Here is a 7182-nt window from a genome sequence, read left to right as displayed (position 1 = left end):
AGGTCCTTAGTATATATTTGTTGATTAAATATCTATTGATTAAATTTATTCAATATTTACTAACATACTTAGATCAAAGATTTAAGAAATTACAACTTTGAAGTTTTGAGTAATTGCCTCTTATTTTTTTCACCTGTTAAAGTTCAGTTCAAGTTTCATATTGTCTAAGATTTCCCTTTACTCGAATTAATCTGTTTCTACTGCTATAGTCCTATAGCAAATCCATTCTGCTCCATTGTAGCATTTATTACTGTCTATCTTAGATAAGATATTTATGTGTTTATCTGTTATGGGTGCATTGAAGTCCAATTTTTTTTATTTGACATTTGAATTCTGATACAATAGATCGTACATAGGAGATATTAAATAGTGTTGGTTGAATGAAATGAATTTCATGAAAAATTCCTTGGGAAAAATTCAGTCTTTTAAAATTTTGCTGATGACTCTTTTAGTCAGAAATAATCTCCCAATGGACAGGAAATTATTTACATTTCTTATTTCAAGTTAAAGTTTATTTTGAAAAAGCAGTGTTTTAAAACATGTCTAAATCCCAGACATACCAAAGGCAGGTCTCACTAGTACGATTTTTGATGATTTATTTTGCCATGGGATCTAATACTCTATGATGATTAGCTAGGAATGGAATTGCTAGATCATAGTATAAGTTATGTTTATAAGAGTTAAGTTAAACTACCTAATCTTTTTCCACAGATATTTGCTATTTTATGCTCTCACCAGCCATGCATGAAAGTTCCTGTTTCTCCACATCTTTGTCAACTTTTGCTATGCCAGTCATTTTAATTTTAGTCATTTTAATAATTATGAAATAGTATCTCATTGAGGTTTTAATTTGAAGTTTCTCAATGACTAATGATGTTGAAAACTTCATCATATCCAATTAGCCATTTATTTCTCTTCCTTTTTGAAGTGTCTGAGTCCGCTGAATTAAAAAAAATTATTTTCCCGCTTTATCATGATATAACTGACATATCATAGTATGTAAGTTTAAGGTGTATATTGTGATTATTTGATACACATATATACTCCAAATGATTATCACAATAAGTTTAGTTAACACATCCATCACCTCACGTAATTACCATTTTTATGTGTGGTGGCAGTCAGAATATTTAAGATTTACGTTCTTAGCAACTTTCAGGATAGAGTAAATATTGTTAACTACACTCACCATGTTGTACATTCTATCTCCACAACTTAAAACTGAAAGTTTGTACCATTTGCATAGCATCTCCTCTTTTACGCAACCATCCATTTACTATTTCTATGAGTTTGGCATTTTTAAATTACACATATAAGTGAGATCATACAGTATTTGTCTTTCTCTTTCTGATATTTCACTTAGCATAATCCCCTCAAGTTTCATCCAAATGGCAGGATTTCTTTTTTTTCATAAATGAAAGTTGTGTATATATACATAAACACACAATGGAATAATTTATATATATCACATTTTATTTATTCATTCATTCATCAATGGATACTTAAGTTGTTTCCATATTGGCTGTAATGAATGATGCTGCAGTGAACATGGGGTGACGATATCTCTTCTAGATAATGATTTTATTTCCTTCAAATATATACCCAGAAGTAGGATTGCTGGGTCATATGGTAGTTTTACTTTTTAATTTTTCTGACAAAACTCCATACTGTTTTCCATAGTGGTTGTATCAATTTTCATTTCCACCAACAGTGCACAAAGGTTTGCTTTTCTGCATATTTGTCATCAGCACTTGCTACCTATTGTCTTTTTGAAAACAGCCATTTAACAAGTATGAAATGATAGCTCATTGAGGTTTTAACTTGCATTTCCCTGACGATTAGCAATGTTGAGCACCTTTTCACGTACTTTTTGGTCATTTGTGTGTCTTCTTTGGAATAATGTCTATTCAGGTTCTTTTCACATTTTATAATCAGGTTATTTGGTTTCTTTACTATTTAGTTGTATTAGTTCTTTATATATTTTAGATATTAACTCCTTATCAGATTTTTGATTTGCAAGTATTTTCTCTCGTTCTGTAGGGTGTCTTTTTATTTTGTTGATTGTTTCTATAGCTGTGCAGAGCTCTTTAGTTTGATGTAGTCCTACTTGTTTCATTTTGCTTTTGTTGTTTGAGCTTTTGATGTCATATCCACAAAATCATTGTTAAGAACAATGTCAAAGAACTTTTCTCCTACTTTACTCTAGGTATTTTATGGTTTCGGTTCTTATGTTTAAGTCCTTAACTCATTTAGAGGTAATTTTTGTCTAATTACATTCTTTTCCATGTGGATAGTCATTGTTGATTTTTTTAAAAAAGAATTGTGTAAAATGCTTTTATTATTGAATTGTATATGTTGTTTATTTATTATAGATATATGCATTTGCCAGATATATGTACTGTAACTACTTTCTCCTGATATGTGATTAACCTATTCTTTTTCTTAACAGTAGTTTTTAATGAGTGGGAGTTTTTAATTTTGATAAAGTTCAATTTTACAAGTTATTTCCCCTTTATGGTTAATGTTTTCTGTGACCTAAGAAATCTTCGTTGATTCCAATTTATAGAGGTATTATTCTGCTTACTTCTAGAAGCTTTATGATTGTAGTTTTTATGTTTAAGTCTATATTTTGCCTGAAGTTAATTTCTATATGTGATGAGATGTAGGGATAGTGGTAGATTTTTTTTCCTTATGGACACACAGATTTCCCATAACCATTGGCTGAAAAGACTTTTCTTTCCCTATTTAACAGCTGTGGTGTTTCTGTAACAGTTTAGTTTGCTATATAAAAGTGAGTGAATTTCTGGACTCCAAATTCTGTTATTTTGATCTGTTTGTCTATCATTAAGTCAATACCACATTGACTTGATTACTGTGGCATCATCATAAGTGTTGAAATCAAGTATGTACGATTCACTCAGCTTTTTCTTTTTAAAACTTGATTTGGCTATTCTAGGTCTATTACATTTCTGTATACATTTTAGAACTTGCTTGACAATATCTAAAATAAATTCTTCAAAGATTTTGAATGAGATTATGTTGAATTTTTAGAGTAATGTGAAGAGAATTAACACCTTGATGCTATTGAGTCTTCCGATCCATGAACATGATGTATCTTATCGTTTACTTAGGTCTCCTATATTTTTAAAATTTTGACTAAACTTGTTTAATGCTATTGTTCATAAATTGTTCTTATTATCTTTTTCAAAGTTATCTCTAGAATCTATAGTGATGGCCCTTCTTTAATTCTGGATATTGATAATTTGTGTCCTCATTTTTTCTGTCTCTCTGAATCATTTTAGCTAGAGGTTAAAAAATTATGTTAACCTTTTGCAGGATCAAGTTTTGTGATTGTCGGTTATTGTTTATTTTTAATTTCATTTATCTCTGCAAGTTCATTATTGTTTCCATTCTTTTACTTACTTTACGTTTAATATTTATTTATTTATTTATTTATTTATTTAGATTTTAGTTTTTAGGCGAGGCAACCCTTAGTTAACTTCACAGATTGTAAGGACCTTGTCAGTTTACAATCCCTTTTTTTTTTTACACCTACAGCACCTGGTCTTCCTAGATGGTCTCCCATCCAAGTATTAACCAGGCCCGACTTTACTTAGCTTCTGAGATCAGATGGGATTGGACTTGTTCAGGGTAGCATGGCTGTAGATTGGGTGTAATTTTTAGAAGTTCCGTTTTTTCCCTCCTATTTCTCTACCATTAGATGAGAAACTATTTGTGGGCAGGGATACTATCTAATGCCTTGCAAGTAATATTTCAAATATTGGTTAAATCAATTGTAGGAAGCAGAAATGGAAAGATTTCTGTTCTCAAGCATGTCACTTGGTTAATAGTTGTATCAGTTATCTATTGCTGAATAATAAATTATCACAATGTTTTTTTGTCATATAAGGAAGTAAAAGAAATGGAAGAAAATAATTAATAAAGCCCCACTCTAACATGCTGAAGAAATATAGAAATGTAGAAGGAGCAGAGATATGGACCAGTCAGAATGTGTCAAATTTTAGTTTACATATTTGAGGCCAAAAATTTCTCTGAGCTTCAGTTTCCTCATCTGAAAATATGGTGACACTACTACTGAAAAATTTATAGGATTATGAAATAATATATGTAAAACCCTTATATTAGGGAGTCAACGAATGCCATTTCCATAATGAGTCTCAGTGTCCTTATTTGTAAAAAATGCTCTCAGAGTGGGGTTGTTCAGTATGTAGAAAGAGATACGTAAATAACATGTTTATCACAGGGCGTGGTTCATTGCAGATGGACCAAGAATATAAACTCCACTGTGTCTGTACAACCTATAATTCATGTTATTGTTATGTGAGATGGAAAAAAATCTGCAGACAACTTTTTGAGGGTTCTAGTTTTTGCTTAAAATCTACTTCTTGCTTCTCCAATAAAAGATTTGGTTATTTTTGTTGTTGTTCAAAAAGGCTAGCTTTGAGCCAGTGTTATAAGAAAAGGAGATGGAAAAGAAAGACATGATGGGACACGTGAAACAGCCTTCGAACCACCATATTCAACAACACAGAGTAAGAGCTGGTAATTGGAGATCAAGAATTTTGAATTCTCTCTTTATCTGAATGAGCACCAATAGGGGATTTCCCTCTCAGGGATTTTATATATTAAATAAATAAATGGTTTCTAATATAATATTTATAAATAGTTCCCTAAACTAATTGATATTTGTAAAACACATTTCCATTACAATATGAAAGATTAGTGTTCATTATGATTTTCCTAGAATTTAATGAATATCCATCACCATGAATATTGCCAAAGAAATATCTGAGATTAGAAAGATGTACCCTCACACTGTTCACTTACATTATTGGCCAAATAATCGTGTCTAATGATAATTTCAAGTGCGTAGAAAAGTATAGTCCTTCTGTGAGCAGCAGTAATACCTATCACAAATTTAGAAATCTATTTTGAATAAAATAGAAAAGCATAGGTATTAATCACATGGTACCCTCATTCTCTTTACTTAGGGGCCATGGAAGAACTTTCAGCTTCAGAATATAGGCTGAAAACTAGTTGACATAAATTCATTCAACACTTATATTTTCCCAAATATATGCCAGTGTTTCTAAGTGTTTTATACATTCTTACCTATTTATTTCTCAGTATAACCTTAAGAGGTAGATATTATTATCCCTGCTTTACAGATGAGGAAATTAAGGTGCAGAGAGGTTAAGCTGTCTATTGTCACAACTGTGATTCACTCTCTGAACAGTATAACTCCAGATTCCATACTCTTCACCAGTGTACATGGTCTCTCAGAGTAGGTCCTTACTAACTGTTATCTTAAGAGCTATGTGCCAGGCTTTGAGCTGGGTATTCCACAAGCACTCTACAATCCTCATGAAATGTGTGTGTCAGAATTAGGCAGGAGGACTACTGCCAGACTTGAAAAAGTTCTTTACAATTCACCAAAGCATTGCACACATTAGGAAAGAGTATCAATTCATTTCATATTTTTTGCCAGGTTTCTTCATAGGGCCCTATCATAGAAGTAACTTTTGTTAATCAGTGTTTGGTGTTTGTCCAACAAGGTTAAAGCCCAAAACTCAAGAATGTATTATTTTCTTCTTTTGAGAAGAGGGAAATGTTAACTTTGCGTGGTTGCATGGGACTAACAGAATGAAAATACTTAAATTACATATATGTGTTTAGCTGTTTGTTTTATATTACTTTTTTTTTTTTTTTTTCTTTTTTTTTTTTTACCTTTTGCACCCTTATACTAATAACAAATAAGAAATAATTTATAAAGACAAATAGAAATTATAAGTAATTTCTTATTCTCTTAAAATAATTTATTTTAATTTACTAAATTCTGCTGTTTCAGCAACTAAATTTTACATCAAGTACCATCTGCTAATTGAATGATTTGATCATCTGTGGTAGAGGTTGGCAAACTATTGCTTGTAAGTCAATTCTGGCTTGCTACCTATTTTTATAAATGAAGTTTTATTGAAGCACAGTTACACCTCACTTATGTATCATCTATACCGCTTTTGCACTACATGACAGAGGTGAGTAGTTGTGACAGAGACAGTCTGGCCTAGAAGCCTAAACTATTTACTATGTGCCCCTTTACAGGAACAAAGAAAAGAAAAATTTCTAACCTCCGGTCTATGATACTAATTGCTGAAAAGCTGATAACAAGTAAGTTATTTGGAATGTTCTTTATCATATTTATTCCTGCAAATCACTACTCATACATCTTCAAAGAAGGGTCAACTGAAAATATAGTGAAAGAGCTCCTAATCCCATTAGATCATCAAAGCCTACATCCATGATTTAATTGACTATCTTCAAATAATGACCATCACTATATAACCTACTATTAAGCATCACTGTTTTATCATGCTCTGCCAAGCAATTGTCTTATTTTCCACTTATTTCTGCTTTGTAGTAGTTCCCAATCTAAGGCTCATAATTCTAAGACATAGTTTCATGTTACAGGCTAAACAAAATTAATATTTAAACTAATTATGAAAGAAGAAATCAGAATTCCTTTTCAACTAGATATTTTGTTATCTATTTGCCCTGAAATTTTTGATGAAAATTACAAATAGCAAAACTTTAAAAAAGAGAACTGTAATGAAATTTGCTTACCCGGAATTTGTGTCAAAGTGCTTGCTTTAAAAGACATCCTGTTTAATTTTGGTTGAGGGGGAGGGGTGAATAATTTTAGACATTCTTTTCTGAATAGTCACAAGCCAAGCTTAATTAAGGAGACGAAATATTGGTTTGCAAAGGTAAACAAGAGTTAATGCTTAATATTATCTTTTTTTTTTCTCTTTGAGTTCAGCAAACCAGCTGGCTTGAACTGTGGGTGACATAAACAATTAAAACTAAATAAAAGACTTGAGAAACTTACTTATCTGGATTCCTATTTCTTTTCATGTTGCCCAAATCATAACCCACCATCATCTGTGCATAGAAAATCAAGTAGAAATTCCTGTTGATATAATGAATATTTAATTTTTTCAGATATGATCATTGCTGTATCTTCTGCAAAAATAATAGTAAATTAAAAAAACAACTCATTAAAGTAGTATGTTCTATTAATTAATGAGATGATCATAAAGAGAATCAAATTCAATATCTAAAGTTGATACACTATCATTTTAGCCATTTTGACAGAACTGATCA

At 31.0% G+C, this 7182-nt stretch overlaps 1 long non-coding RNA gene and 1 pseudogene across 1 annotated transcript in view; one reads left to right on the top strand and one right to left on the bottom strand.

The window, feature by feature from the left end:
* Positions 1-6189, top strand: part of LOC111745775 — an 85169-nt gene extending 78980 nt beyond the window's left edge. Inside the window, exons 3-4 of the long non-coding RNA XR_002782788.1 lie at positions 4455-4553; positions 6124-6189. This is a non-coding gene — a long non-coding RNA (uncharacterized LOC111745775). The remainder of the gene's footprint in view (positions 1-4454; positions 4554-6123) is intronic.
* LOC111745799 lies at positions 3550-3668 on the bottom strand (annotated as a pseudogene).
* Positions 6190-7182: the final 993 nt, after the last annotated feature.

The sequence above is a fragment of the Pteropus vampyrus genome, unplaced genomic scaffold (assembly GCF_000151845.1).
Source record: "Pteropus vampyrus isolate Shadow unplaced genomic scaffold, Pvam_2.0 Scaffold165, whole genome shotgun sequence".
In the NCBI taxonomy this organism is placed as follows: Eukaryota; Metazoa; Chordata; class Mammalia; order Chiroptera; family Pteropodidae; genus Pteropus; species Pteropus vampyrus.
This window is presented reverse-complemented; position numbering and strand designations above follow the sequence as displayed.